Raw genomic sequence first — 15882 nt, 5'->3', positions numbered from 1 at the left:
GTCGCTGGGCTTCACGTCCACTATGCATTTGCAAACTGTACCCTTTACGCCCACGTGCAAAGCATTAATAAGGATGGGGAAGGCTCGGTGTTTGAATCAGGTTTATTACCATTGTTCTCTTTTTTTCACCTGTTCTACTTTACCGTCCCTTTTTGATCACCCATGGAGTTTTTGCTTTCATTTTCCCATCCTGCACCCTTATGGAATTGTACCTCAATTGTTTGTGAAACTACTCCATCCTGATGTCCTCCTGTAGTTCAATTACAGTTTTCCCTCCATTCCCATTTACTCAGGTCAAGTCGTCTCCTCAGCTTATTGAAATCAGCTCTTCTGCAGTTGGCTGTTTTCACCATGAAATGGTCTGGGTCATTTTCCAAGGTTACCTGCAAGCCTTGTGGTCACCTTTTCCAAATATATAATCCCCAGGAGGCCGCCACCACCCCTTCCTCACTGAGTCAGTGGTGTACTGATCCAGGAGTTTTCATGAACACCGACAGCACCTCCACTTGAGTGAAGTTATTGCTCACTCAGTCTACATTTTGAGCATTGAATTCCCCTGTTATCATTGTGTGGTTGTCGCACCTCTGTAATTTCCCTACCAATTTTCTCCCCAGCATCCTTCTCATCAATTGGTCACCCATCAAGCAGTTCCAGTAGTGCAATCACACCTCTATTGTTTCTTAATTCTAAACGGACAGAATATAAAATCAGTGCTAATCTAGGAGTTCTTTGAAACGCTGGATTTCTGCCAAGAAAGATGATAATGTTTTGGTAATGAACAAATATTAACAACTCAGCAGCAATGATTATTCCTTCAAGCTCCTTAAGTACCCAGTGAATCTCCCAGTCTGCTTTGATGAAATAGAAAATAATCAAATTCCACCAGATCCAAACCTTAGCTTCACCCTTCCTTGCTGAGACATAGAATGCAGACACTGACCATGGTGGTGGTTTCTGGATATGGAAACTATTAAGTCCCAGCATTTCTAAAATATATTTCTGTGTCTCTGTCTTTCTCTCTTATTTATTTATTTATTCAACGCAAAATAGGCCCTTCCAGAACTTCGAGCCCTGCCGCTTAGCAACCTATTTAACCCTAGCCTAACCACAGGACAGTTTACATTGACCAATTAACCTACTAACTGGTACATCTTTGGACTGTGGGAGGGAAACCCACGTGGTCACGGGGAGAACCTGCGAACTCCTCGCAGACAGCAGCGGGAATCGAGCCCAGATTGCTGGCAGGGTAAAGTGATGCACAAACCGCTACACCACTGTGCCAGCGACATTTTGATGACCTTATCATTTTCAGGGAAATTAAAGTAGGAATGTACTGTAAGTGCTTGTGCTTAAAAACCATCGCATGCATCTTAAATTATTAATGGCGCTGATTTCTGCATTGAAAAAAATAAAAATATTTCCTTCCTAGCCACACTGGCACTGGTGAGAAAAAAAGCTGTTGATAAAGGAGTTATGTTTTAAAGAAGATATAAAGTGGAAATATTTATGAGTGTTATATAAACTATCTTATGAGATCTTGGACTGCAAGAATCTAATGCTAAGTGACGTGTTCATCCATGGTCAATGTCATTTGATGGTGTCGAGACTAGCGCGTGATTTGGATTTAAGTGAGGGAGAGTTGTGCAGCGTCAGCCTCACTCTCTCTTCCCAATTCCCACCTGGATCCAGTGGCAAGACAGAGTCGAGATGGCTGGAGATGGGACTAGGCACAGTGGATGACCAGGATGTCTTCTGTGTCTTGTCCTGCTCTACAGTTCCACGACGCTTGCAGAGACCGTCTTCTTGACCGTTGGACCTTCCATTGGTCTCGTCCGCTCAATCCGCCGGAGTCTGTCTTCACATGCTGGGATAGCCAACTCCCTATCTCACCAAGGGTTTGAGACCCGTCGGCTACCCTCACCTGGTTTAGCCAGTTTGTCGAAGCCGTTGCCCAGGGTGTGGCCGCTGTCACATGCAGAAGTGACATAAGAACTGACTGAAAGCACTGTGGAATGAGCACAAAGACACAGCAGAGTGGTGCAGTTGGTAGAACACTGATTCAGGGGCACTGCACTGGATCCCTCCCAAGACCCCGCCAACTTGCGATTGGTTTCAACAGGACAGCCTCTGATGTGGAGAAGTCGTGTGCTGCACTGTACTGATGGAGAGTTTGCATTGATGATACGCGGGTGTGGGGGAGAGACAATTCCCATGGTACAGGTGACGGTGAGGCACATGCCCTTGTCAGTCTTTTAATGCAGATACAATGTGCTCAGTGAAGGATCCTGAACGGTATGTTCCAAGGAGCTGAAGAAATAGTACTGAAATTACCTTGTAATCTTTCAACCCAAGAATGTTTCAGTCTGAGCTGTTCAAAGCTCTAGGAAAATAGAATAACGAACCAAGGAACTTTATCCAGTGTTGACCAATTCTGGAGTCTCCCGACATCTGTGTGAACTGGAAAGTTGCCTTGAAGAATTTGTGATTGGAGAAGCACTGGTGTTGAAATTCCCTGGCCTTCTCCTTGGGGAGAATGTATTAGCATGGATTGTGTCAGACTGGAAGGGATAAATAGGTCATTTTTTTCTTACAATAGAGAAGGGGGGCCCTTTTGGCCCATTAAGCAAGTCTCTGCTAGCTTTCAGAACATTCCCATCCACAAGACTGCAAGAAATTGTAGGTATTTGTGACCACACTCCATACATCGTGTAAACCAGCCTCTCCTCCGCAATGCTCAGTGGGCCGGATGGTTTAATTCCATCTCATGGACTCTGTCTACACTTCACACTGCCTCGGGAAACAGCCAACACAATCACGGATCCCTCCCATCCCGGTCATTCCCACCTGTAGGGCAGAAGGTTCAAAAGCCTGAAAAGATGTGCCACCAGGGTCAAGGACAGTGTCTACCCTCACTGTTATACGGCTCTTGAGTAGACATCTTAACAGTAAAAATGAAATCTTCATCTCTCAATCTACCCTCTCCTGGCCCTGGCACTTTATTTGATTGCCTGCTCTGCATTTCCCCTGTAACTATAAGACTATTCTGTTTTTTTTTTGTTTTTCCTTGTATACTATCTCAATGTACTGTGCTTTGTGTATTCGGAAAGGCTGAGTGAATTTAGTCATAGTCATACTTTATTGATCCTGAGGGAAATTGGGTTTCGTTACAGTTGTACCTTAAATAATTAAATAGTAATATGTAAATTATGCCAGGAAATAAGTCCAGGACCAGCCTATTGCCTCAGTGTGTCTGACCCCCCCAAGGGAGGAGTTGTAAAGTTTGATGGCCACAGGCAGGAATGACTTCCTATGACGCTCTGTGTTGCATCTCGGTGGAATGAGTCTCTGGCTGAATGTACTCCTGTGCCCAACCAGTCCATTATGTAGTGGATGGGAGACATTGTCCAAGATGGCATGCAAGTTGGACAGCATCCTCTTTTCAGACACCACCGTGAGAGAATCCAGTTCCATCCCCACATCATCACTGGCCTTACGAATGAGTTTGTTGATTCTGTTGGTGTCTGCTACCCTCAGCCTGCTGCCCCAGCACACAACAGCAAACATGATAGCACTGGCCACCACAGACTCGTAGAACATCCTCAGCATCGTCCGGTGGATGTTAAAGGACCTCAGTCTCCTCAGGAAATAGAGACAGCTCTGACTCTTCTTGTAGATAGCCTCAGTGTTTTTTGACCAGTCCAGTTTATTGTCAATTCGTATCCCCAGGTATTTGTAATTTACTGAATGGCCATAAAGTGTGGCTACCTGCCTAATTCTTCGGTTCAGAAAAAAAGTGGAAGAATATGGCACGAGTACAAAAAGAATTCATTACCCTTTGAATCTGAGAGAGGAAGCTGTGGCTGAGGTGTACATTATTATCTTGAAAATGGAAATCTTGGCACTTGGGGGGAAAGGTATTCAAGTGAAGATGGCTGGATATAGTTTCTGTCCTTTTTCTGCAGTTACCTAGTGCTCCTGCTGTTATATCATCATCACAAACTTCCTTCTCCGAGTACACTTTCTCCTGATCTATTTTCTTGTTCATTCTTCACAGAAATAATTGTTCCGGCTGCCTGCAGTGAAAATGCAATAGCTCACTAGGATGGAGATAATTGGATGATTTGCATGTCAATCAAGCTTGGTGGCCATCTGCTGCAGGTGATTGGTTTGACTTTGTACTTAGCTCAGGCTCTCCAGAGGAAAGGAACAAATAAATGTTTGTTAATTTGGGAATCATTGGGAATAATATTCACTCAGAAGCAAAGAGTACTTTGAACCTATAAATATAAAGATTAGCTCTATTGTCACACGTACATCGAAACATAAGGTGAAAGGCGCATTTTGCGTCAATGGCCAACGTGGCATGCCTACAACTTACAAAGCCTAACCCATTCGTCTTTGGAATATGGGAGGAAACTGTAGTGCCCAGGGGAAGTGCACGCAGTCACGGGGAGAACATGCAAACTTATTGCAGACAGCAGTAGGAACTGAACCCTAAGAGCTGATTAAGAATGTTCTGCCGTTCAGTGGGACCATGCATCATGCCAATACCGTATCCCTTCACTCCTTCTATGGTCCGTGGTGCCTTTTCTCAGTCAAGCTATTTGGTTCTGAGGGTGTATGAGCTTATCTGTGCTGTATTTTGTCAAGAATCCTGCAAGAATGTTGTCTTTAATTTATTTTTATTGCTTAGCAACTACGAAAAGCTGCACAAGTCTTCTGGGAGGCTTACAGCATCATGCACAAATTAAATAACAATAACTGCAGTGTCCGTGACTGGTACAACTTTCAGACAACAAGTCATGAACTTGCCCCTCGTGAACTGGGAGCCATTGTTCTTCATGTCCTTGAGGACCTGAAAACTTCTGTAACTGTGAGTCTGAGCTGAACCATGATCCTCATCTATCTAGAAGGAACTAATGACCCAGCCTTGAAATCCAATGTTATAGATTTGATAGTAGTTGGAAGCAGTTTGGATTTTAAAGCCTCGTGACTATAGTAGAGGTGAAAAGACTTGATATTTATCTGCTCAGCTCATAGGTTGTGGTGTCACAGGCAAGGCTAACATATTTTTAAAACATTTGGGGCCGGAACTCTGAAGTAACACTCTATGACGGAGAGTCTTTGATTTCAAACGTCAATTCTGTTTGTCCTTCCACAGATGCTGCCTGACCTGCTGAGTGTTTCCAATTTTTTCTGCTTTCATTCAGCAATTGGTTTGCCCTTTGTAGCGTTATGGTACTTGAGAGGGAAGTTGGGTAGTCGGCAAGTTATGGTTGGATGGTCAGTATGTTGTGTTGGTCTGGAGTGACCAGATTGATTAAAGGGACAGGTTCACGTCTTGGACTTTGGAGAATCTCTCACAGTCACCATTTGAGAGGTCCCCTTTTGTTATAAAGGCATTTAATTGGTTGACACTTAATCAGTCGAGTTTATTGGCATGTGGTCATGGGTTAAGGGTGAAAGACGGAACGTTTAAGGGGAACTTGAGGGGGAACTTCACTCAGAAGTTGGAACGAGCTTGCCAGCAGAAGTGCTGAATGCGCATTCGATCGCAGCCCTTGAGAGGTTTAGATTAGTGTGTGGATGGGAGGGAGATAGTCCAAGTGCAGGTTAATTGAACTGTAGGGACTGGCAGACCTGTTTCTGTGCTGCACTGGTCTGTAACTCTACGTGAGCGAGTATGGTGAGGCAGCGTACAGTGAAAAGCTTGCTGCAGCGTCACGGGCAAGTAGTCACAGACAACAGCCAGAATATACTGCAAGTTCTACGTAAGATAATGCCAGGCACTGGGGGATATTGTGACTGCACAAGAGCACATTCTTAATGCAAAATAAAATCGAAGGCAGGTCGACAGCAGTGAATGATGTGTCCGTCAAGTTCAGTTGCTAAAGTAAGGTTAGAGCTGTCTAAGTCAGTTCAGAAACCTAAGGGTTGTCCTGAACTTGGTGGTGTGGGACATCAGGCCTCTGTACCTCCTGCAGGATGGTATCAGCAAGATGAAGGCATGGCCTTGGATGGTGGGGATCCTTGAAAATAGATGCCGCCTTCTTGAGACAGTGCTTCGCTGCAGGTGCTGCCGGTGTTGGGGAAGGCTGTGTCCGTGGTGGACTAGGCTGCATGTAAAAGAGTCAAAATGTTATACTGGTACAGCACAGGAGGTGAACTGCTGACAAGGCAGATGGGGCTGTGGAGTTGAAGTTGCAATCGGATCAGTCATCAGTATCACAGGCTGAAAATCCCGCTCCTGCTCTTGGTTCGCATGTACAGGCAGTTGTCTGTCCGCTCAGTCCTCCCCTTGGGCAGCCTAGCCATGGCTCTCTGGATATGCCATCTTCCCCCTTCCCTTCCTGTCCTGAAGCAGGGTCTTGGCCCAGAACGTCAACTGTTACTTCATTTCCATAGATGCCGCCTGACCTGCTGAGTTCCTCCAGCACATTTTGTGTGTTTCTTTTGGACATCTGGTGGGACTGTCATTTGCAGTTGGGGCCAGATCTAGTTGCATGGATAGAGTTCTCGCATCAGGCCAGCCTTGTTGGAGACAGTGAGGGAGATAAGGAATCAAGGCAAACTGGAAGGACACCCTCCAGTGATCACTGGGAAGTATGTGGCCTGGAGCCAGGACGTGGGGAGGTCAGATCAAATTAGCACCGATTTAAACAGCATGAAATTTGTTGTTTTGTGCTATTGTTACAGTGCAAATCCATAAAATGGCTGTAAATTGCAAAAATAAGCAAATAGTGCTTTTAAGAAAAGAAGTTATGGACTGTTCAGAACTCCGACGGCAAAGGAAGAGAACCTGTTTCTGAACTACTGAATGAGGCTTATGGCTCCCTTAGCTCGTCCTTGATAGTAGAACGAGAGGAGGGCATTTCCCAGATGGTGAGGGTCTTCCTTGGGCACCAGCTCTTGAAAACGTCCTCAGTGGTTGGGAGACTTGTGTCTGTAATAGAGCTGGCTGAGTTCACAGCCCCGAGCAACCCTGAGCATTGGTGTTCTGAAGACTAGAGTGTGAAATTGCGGAAGAACAGGTACTGTCTACAGTGAGATCTTGAATATGAGGACTGTAAATCTGCAAGGAGTGATGGAACAGTGCAGAAAGAAGCAAGGGGCAAATTTTCCTACAGCAGGCAGGGTTCCGGGCGCTGTAAAATACTTTAAAATGATAAACAGCTTTGGCTGTTTCCGATTGCTGGTATAAAAGGGATGGGTAGATCAGAAACTCTTTAATGAAACGTTCGGCTTAGTCAGTATGAATGGAGCTCCATTGTTCCTGAGTAACATTTGCAAGTGCAACCCTACCGTACTGTAAATCATCGGTCTGATTCTTCTGACCACTTCTGTTCATTGTTGATTACTATTTTCTGCTGCTGCTGTCTGTCACGCGCACACAACCGTCTGACCGCTCCAGCATGCAGTGTAATGCAGAATGGAGCACAGTGTTCTGCTTGGAAACAGGGATGCCTGTGTTCACAGCGTGGTATGCCTTGAGGCCCTGTGTTGTGATTCTAGCGTGTGACTGTGCCACAGTCAGTGAGGTCTGTTTGATGGGCTGCCTCTGAATGTGGCATCTTCAATCGCGTTGCTCGGACGGATACAACACGCATTCCGCTCTTTCCTCGCTTACTGGCCAAGGGCACCCAGCCGAACCTCTCCGGTTCAGGCACGCTTTCCGTCTACGCCGCGTCATTACTGCACCTGTTAGCAGGAGCAAGGCTGCTCCCAAAGAGGTCGGAAACAGGAGATCATTCTTGTGTGAGATGCAGCTTGTTCGCACCAGCCTGGTCATTTCAGTTTGTACTAGTCTGGCCATTCTCCGGCCTTGAGAAAAATATTGTATAGAACTAAAGGAAAAAGCAAAAATAGAATTGGCAGATTAACTGCTGACTGCTGGTACAGGCTCAATGGGCTGAATATCTTCCTCCTTTAACTGTCTGTCCATAACTACTGCTGAATTGAGGAGGCTGTCTTGCTGGGTCTGGAGTCACATGTAGGCCAGACCAGGTGTGGAGGGTAGATTACCTCCCTTTAGTGAAATGATGAGATTTTGAGTAAAACAGTAGCCCATTTCATTCAGGGATACTTTTAGCAAAGGGAGACAGATTGCTCCCCAGTTCCAGATTTAATTACTTGGATTTAAACTTCACGGATGCTAAGGTGAGGGCGGAACCCATGTCTCTCCATCAGTGATACTGAATTCTGACTGCCAGTCCAATCACCTAATCACTGTTCTACCCACTCTGGTGTGGTGGATTGAAGATGTCCCGGGGTGAGGGGGTGCACGGTGCCTTTGCTGTGGGTGGAATGATGGGTGAGTGGTCAGCAACTGGAACAGGGTGCTTGAGGACCAGGTTCTAGTCTTATGGAAGAGCTTTCGTGGTGCTCCCGTGGGAAGACGATGGTGAGAACAGTGACCAGATAATACTCCTGGTGATGTCATACTTGCTATGATTATATTCTTTATTTGTGTTGTTTTGTGGCTAAATACAGAGCTTTAGTATCAGGCATGCGTTTAGTGTGAACATCACCATCCAGGACATGGCATCTCTTTGCAGCTACCACTGGGCAGGGGATACAGAAACCTGAAGTCCCACACAACCAAGTACTAGAAAACTCACCTCCTTTCAGCCATTCAGTTCCTGAACCAACCTGCACAACCATAATCAGTATCTGAGTGTAGCCCTTGGATCACTTTGCATTGCAATGGTCTTTTTTTCTGTTCTAATTGTGCTCTTTCTTGGAAAAATATCTTTTTTTCCTTGTTACTGCTGCATTTCTGATGCTCTGTCGCAGAATTTTAATTGGACCTGTGCATGTGGGTACTTGCCTTTGACAATGAACTTGAACACCCATTCTCTGTGATCTTCAGCTTCATGGTCATCAGGCAGCAGAAAGGAAGCTATTGACCTGTTAGCCTGACATCAGTGGTTGGGAAGTTGTTGGAATCGATGTTAGGGATGAGATTACGGAGTACCTGGAGGCACATGGCAAGATAAGCCAAAGCCAGCATGGTTTCCTGAAAGGAAAATCCTGCCTGACAAGCCTACTGCAATTTTTTGAGGGAAATTACAGGAAGGGTAGACAAAGGAGATGTAGTAGACGTGGTATACTTGGATTTTCAGGAGGCCTTTGACAAGGTGCCGCACATGAGGCTGCTTAGCAAGATAAGAGCCCGTGGAATTACACGGAAGTTACTAGCATGGGTGGAGCATTGGCTGATTGGCAGATAACAGACAGTGGGAATAAAGGGATCCTATTCTAGCTGGCTGCCAGTTACCAGTGGAGTTCTACAGGGGTCGGTGTTGGGACCGCTGCTTTTTACGATGTATGTCAATGATTTGGACTCTGGGATTAATGGATAAGTTTGCCAATGATACAAAGATAGGTGGAGGAGCGGGTAGTGCTGAGGAAATAGAGAGCCTGCAGAGAGACTTAAATAGTTTAGGGGAACGGGCAAAGAAGTGGTAAATGAAATACAGTGTTGGAAAGTGTATGGTCATGCACTTTGGTAGAAGAAATAAATGGCCAGACTATTATTTAGATGGGAAGGGAATTCAAAATGCAGAGGTGCAAAGGGACTTGGGAGTACTTGTGCAGGATACCCTAAAGGTTAACCTCCAGGTTGAGTCGGTGGTGAGGAAGGCAAATGCAATGTTGGCATTCATTTCTAGGGATGTAGAATATAAGAGCAGGGGTGTGATGTGGCTCTATAAGGCACTTGTAAGACCACACTTGGAGTATTGTATGCAGTTTTGGGCTCCTTAGTTTAGAAAGGATGTACTGACATTGAAGAGGGTCCAGAGAAAATTCACGAGAATGAATCTGTGGAGGCCAAGTCATTGGGTGTATTTAAGGTAGAGGTAGGTAGGTTTTTGATTAGCCAGGGCATCAAAGGGTATGGGGAGAAGGCAGGGGAGTGTGGTTGACTGGAAGCCCATGATTGCATGGCAGAGCAGACTCGATGGGCTGAATGGCCTACTTCTGCTCCTATATCGTATGGTGATCATGGTCTTTGCACCTTATTGTTTACCTGCACTGCACTTTCTCTGTAACAGTAACACCATATTCTGCATTCTGTTATTAATTTTCTCTTGTACTGATGGGATGAAATGATCTGTATGGATAACATACAAAACAAAGATATTCACTCGACTTTGGCACATCAAGACTTAGTCATGCATGTTCAGAATTGAAGTTCATCACATTGAAACAAGCTGAAAGTTAAGTAAGAGCAAGCAACATGTGATGTTTGTTGGAAGATCTTCAATTTTCAGAATTATCTAAAGGATCACTGGGACACTTTAAATGTGAGGCTTTGTGACAATAACATTTATAAAGGAAACTTGTCACGGGAACACTAAAGTCTTCATGTGCCTGCTGGACATTAGGATCTTAAAGTACTGCAGGTCTGTCCCATCAGCGAGTTGCTCGTTGGTGGAGAAACTGAAGGAGCTGGACTTGGTGTGGATCATGCTGCTGCCTGCGTCGGAGGGGTCGCTGCGTAAAGGCGGCGTGCAGTTTAACAGCGAGAGATCATCTTAGTCACTTCTGATGTCAAGACCCTGTTAATGTGGAATGTATTAGCTGACTTATTGGCGTACAGCAGAGGCAGATGGCAAGGGAGCTGTGTGGTCTTGGTCTTTGTAGCCAGGATTAGGCCTCAAGCCGTGGTGTCACCTGTTTACAGCCACCCAAGAGAGAGGTGTCAGAGTCAGTGCGCTCCGCTGGAGGTGGTGTGGTGTGGTGTCCAAGCTAGAGTCAGTACTACCCCTAGTGTTCATTTGGCAGAAGACAAGCTGTATTGTATTCGGACTGCAGACTGCTGCAACATTCATGGAGTCGGGGTCTTGGACAATCTTTTTTTGCGTGACTGGATTTTACTGATACCTTATGTGCTCTATGTGTCTTGTGCTGATATTATTGGTGCTCTGTATTACATCTTGGCCCTAGAGTATCGCTGCTTCATTTGGTTGTATTCATGGGTATTCATGTATGGTTGAATGACAATCAAACTTGAACTTGCTACGTGGGAGAGATAATCATGGAAGATATATTCACTGAGTCGTGCAAGGAAATGTTAGGGCAACTTGACTCCAGCTCATTCAGAGGCAAATTTGAAGGTGTCTAGGAAGAGAAATTGCAAAGCCTTGGCAGCTGCCAAGTGATTGTGAAGCGATTGAATTTAGGAATGTGCTGATGTTGGCCCTGTGGGAAAGTGGTAGGTTCCTTGTCTCTTTCGGCTCAGCGTCTAATGGGGGCCTCACTTACACATCTGGCTACTATTATCCATTAAGGTGGCTGTCCTTGCTCGAGCGTAACCTTTCCTAGAAAGGAACACGCTGCAAAAGGATATCAGCGTCTAACATCCAATATTATGAATATTTTAAATCCCTAATCTCCTAATAAAATATACAATTACTGTATATTATACAGTGCATTTTTAGAGCTACGGTGTCACACAGCTCAGAAACAGTCCCCTAAGGCCACAACGTTCATGTCAACTGTCAATTACCCATCAACATCATCCCATTTACCAGCATTTGACCCGTAGCCATCAACTTGCCAATTCAAGTAGTCACCTAAATGCTTAAATATTGTGAGTCTGTGCATCTTCCTATCCACTAGGCAGTGCGTACAGATTCCAAACTCACCCTGGGTGAAAGATTCTTTCTCCGATCTCCTCTGAACACTCTTACCTCAAACTACTGCCGTCCATTCTCGGGGACTATTTATAGTGCATCCAAGTTACAGGGCAGATCAGTCAGATTCACAAAATACCAGTGTGACGTCTCTTTTTCTTTCATGTATTGCGCAGATCTTTTCTGTGACTAAACAGCACAAGGTTTTTGTTAATGTGAATTCCAAATCGGTCTGTGCACTGGAAAGCACGGCTTAAGCATGAACTGCAGCCCTTCCCCAGAAATCCTCTGCAGATGGTCGCAACCAACATCCAGGAATGTTGCCAACAATTCTTTGATTGTGTTGAAGTCTGAATCACAATGAAGCGCTGGAATTTGTCCATCTGCGTGGATTAGATTAGTTTGTGGAGGGAGTTTGAAAAAATTCACATTTTCCTTAAAAGAAATTATGCAGCAGTTACAAAAATAAGTATTCTAATATAATTAGACAGGATATTAACAGTTTAAGTTACATTGATAATTCAAATTAAGAGCTGTTGATCGTGTTGACAGCAATGGCTGTGGAAATGGGGTTAATTTTAGTGTATTGTCATGGTTATATCTGTAGCCCTTTGCAGCACATCAGCATTCAGTTTAATTCAGTGACTCATTTCTGTTGCATTCCTGGGCCACAGCCAATTTGTTCACGAGCAATGGCAGAGGAAACAGTTGCCGGGATTTGCTTTCAGAAGAGTCAGCAGTGTAACTCCAGGGTCTCCTTGTCCTACCCCATCCAACAGTCCATAGGAAGAAAATGTCAACCTTCAGATAAGATGGGGGATGCCTAACCTGGGGTCTGCGGACCCCTTGCTTAATGGCATTGATCCATGGCATTAAAAAAAAAGGATCTCAAGGGAACCCCTGAGATCAGATGATGAGAGGAATAGATAGTGTGGACAGCCTGCACCCCCTTCTCAAGGGGGCAATAGCTAATACAAGTGGGCGTAATGTTAAGATGCCGAAAGAAAGTATGAGGGGATGTCAGAGATAAGTTTTTAACACAGACTGGTAAGTGCGTGGAACTGGCTGTGGGGATGGCGGTAGAAGCCGATACCTGAGTGATTTTTAAGAAATTCTTAGGCACGTGGATAAAGGAAAAACGGAGTTCGATATGGAAAGGTTAGATTAATGTTTGAGTAGGTTAAAAGGTACAAAAATGTAGGTAAATGGGCCCGTATTGTGCTGTACTGTTCTATGTTCCATGGTGACCAATTTTTGTTGCCATTCTGTTCTTTAGTTCACTTCTTGAATTACGCCAAATGCAACCAGCTTCATTCTGCTGGGACAGGTGTTTGCTCCAAGTGGTCTGTGCCCTGTGGAAGGTGACTCAGACAGCCAGAGGTGTTTTTGGCTTTGAATGTTGGCATTTGGCACCATGATAATGAGCTCTGTAGGGTTGGTTTTCCCAGACCTGCTTTTCCATGGGGACCTGTACTTTCGAAAGACCTACAGGACTTTGAGGGACTGAGTTATGGAGAAGTTGGCACCATTTTCAACGGTGCGGGTCAATGGGACTAGTGCAGACTAGATGGGCTGAATGGCCTGTTTCTGTGCTGTACTTTTCTATGACTATTGTTATTGAGTGGTGAATGTCTTTTGCAAATGTTTGTGACATCTCTGAATATCTTAATCAACTTCAAGCTTATTGCCATTCAACTACATACATGTATTACAGTACATGTATACCGCCAAACGAAAGAAACAATGTTCCTCTGGATCAAGGTGTACAACGCAGTGCATATAACCTACGCAAGTAATGATGCTTTTGTCACTTGTCCTCCTGCATTCAGCACCATAATCTCTCTCTCACACTGCACTGCCTTCCTCTGCCATTGGAAAGCAAGCAAGTACTTGTTCCTTCCGGTTGTGTTTATCCAACATTTTATAACTATTAAACTGAACCGGGTGGCGGGATGGAGAGGAGGTGTAAGGTGCTCCTTCCCTCCGCTAGCCTGCAGGACACCCTTGGGAAAGGTGTAGCCCCCCTCCCCCCCCGCCCCGATCAGGGTCACGTGAAGCCATGGGTGCAGGTGGTGGATGGTGTAAGAGCAGCCGGTGCATATCACCAGTCCTGGTTATGTGACCAGGCAGGCAATCTTTGAAGAGTATTGGTCGTGGCGGAGGCCAGCTGAATTGTCAGGGCACCGCCCAGAAGGCAATAGCAAACCACTTGCCAAGAACAATCATGGTGATGGCTAGAGCCACAGCATGAAGGGGGTTTTCCTCGCAGGTAACAATCCCTCGCTCAGTCGTCAGCTTAAAGGCAGATAGAAGGCCATGATCATCCACATCATACGACTCGGCACATGATGATGATGATTAAACAGAAACGTTGAAAGTATCCAATCAATATTTTTAAAGCCTTTTGGATTTTTCTCCTTCATTGCTTATAACACTGCACAAGGGATTAATTTTTAATTCCTGGGAACTACAAATCATTAAAAGAGGATTGAACACGTTCACAGAGAAATGGATTCCCAAGAACAATACACTTCTGCTTTTATTAGATTCCATTTCCTCAATTATTTAACTTCTGGTGCATTTATTCCCAAAGGAAAAGCAGTTAATCAAGCCCATTAATTGTACTTCACATCAACTCCATCAAACAAAGCATGCTTTTTAACAGAACCAATAAAAGTCCTTCAGATTGGTTTTCAACCACTATGTGTGGTCTTTTTCATTAATCACCATGGAGCTTCTATTCACATCTTGAAATCACAAATAGGCGGGGGGTTGAAGGTACATTTGCTCAAAAAAATTACTGAAGTGGAACCTTCAAACTGAAAATGGGATTCAGTGCCTTTACATTTAGAGTTGCTATAGTAATTGGTGTGAGACTGTGGGGAACAATTTCCACCTGAGAGGGACAGTGAAATTAGGGGCAATAAATAGAAGATGGCGACTCAGCTCCAGAGCCACATGTATAAAATGTTGGAGGAACTCAGCAGGTCAAGCATCTGCAATGGAGGGTAATGACCAGTTGACATTTCGGGATGAAACCCTTCATCAGGACTCGGCTTAAAACGCCAACTGTTCATTTCCCTCCAGAGATGCTGCCTGATCTGCTGAGTTCCTCCATCATTTTGTGGGTGTTGCTCAAGATTTCCAGCGTCTGCAGAATCTCCTGTGCACATCAGACCAAAGCAGAATCCATGTGTAGCTGCATTGCCTCAGGAGTAACTTTCGCGTGGCTGCTCTTTAATAGGATAGGAAACGCTGTATAGATATATAATATCCCAGGTCTTATTAGGGAGCTTAACGTAAAGGAACCCTTGGGAGGCAGTGATCATGATATGATTGAATTCATATTGCAGTTTGAGAGGGAGAAGCTTAAGTCACGTATATCAGTATCGCAATGGATAAAGGGAATTACAGAGGCATGAGAGAGGAGCTTGCCCAGGTGGATTTGAGGAGAATACTTGTGGGGATGAAGGCAGAGCAGAGGTGGCTGAAGATTCTGAAAATATATTACAAGGCACAGGATAGATATGTCCCATAGAAGAAGTTGTTCTCAAATGGTAGGGGTAGGCAACCGAGGCTGACAAGGGAAGTTAAGGACTGCATAAAAGCCAAGGAGAGGGCACACAAGGTAGCAAAAGTGAGTGGGAAGTTGGATAATTGGGAAGCTTAAAATCCAACAAAAGGCGACTAAAAAAGCTACAAGAAGGGAAAAGATGAAATATGAGGGCAAATCAGCCAATAATATAAATCAGGATACTAAAAGATTTTATTTCAGTTATATAAAGAGCAAACAGGAGGTGGAAGTTGATATTAGACCACTGGAAAATGATGCTGGTGTGGTAGTAATGGGGAATAAAGAAATGGCAGATGAACTTAAGCATCTGTCTTCACCGTGGAAAATACTAACTGTGTGCCAGAGGCCACTGGGTGTCCAGGAGCAGGAGGGAGTGCCATTGTAATTACAAAGAAAAAAAGTGCTTGGCAAGCTCAAAAGTCTTAAGGTGGATAAGTCACTGGACAAGATGGTCTACATCCCAGAGTCCTGAGAGGTTGCTGATGAGATAACGGATGCATTGTTCATGATCTTTCGATAATCATTTTTGCGCGCGTACACACACACACACACACACACACACACACACACACACACACACACACACACAGTGGAAGGGGAATGAGATAGGGAGATAGGAGCGAGCGCATGTGGAAGCTGGTAAACATTTATAGCACAGCAAGCGGCATT

General features: G+C 44.8%; 1 protein-coding gene across 8 annotated transcripts in view; it reads left to right on the top strand.

Moving 5' to 3' along the window:
• LOC140190165 (tyrosine-protein kinase Fyn) overlaps nt 1–15882 on the top strand; it is a 233482-nt gene that overhangs the window by 124854 nt on the left and 92746 nt on the right. For 2 of the 8 annotated variants that reach the window (XM_072246686.1, XM_072246710.1), the window contains one exon: nt 4055–4158. The exons of 5 other annotated variants lie outside the window; for them this stretch is intronic. The gene's annotated coding sequence lies outside the window, so the exon portion shown is untranslated. Of the gene's footprint in view, nt 1–4054; nt 4159–4793; nt 4874–15882 lie in introns of those variants that run through there. One more of the 8 variants, XM_072246693.1, reaches the window with a different exon arrangement.

This window comes from Mobula birostris, chromosome 2 (assembly GCF_030028105.1).
Source record: "Mobula birostris isolate sMobBir1 chromosome 2, sMobBir1.hap1, whole genome shotgun sequence".
Classification (NCBI taxonomy): Eukaryota; Metazoa; Chordata; class Chondrichthyes; order Myliobatiformes; family Myliobatidae; genus Mobula; species Mobula birostris.
The sequence above is the reverse complement of the archived record's forward strand: the minus strand, read 5'-3'. Positions and strand labels throughout refer to the sequence as shown.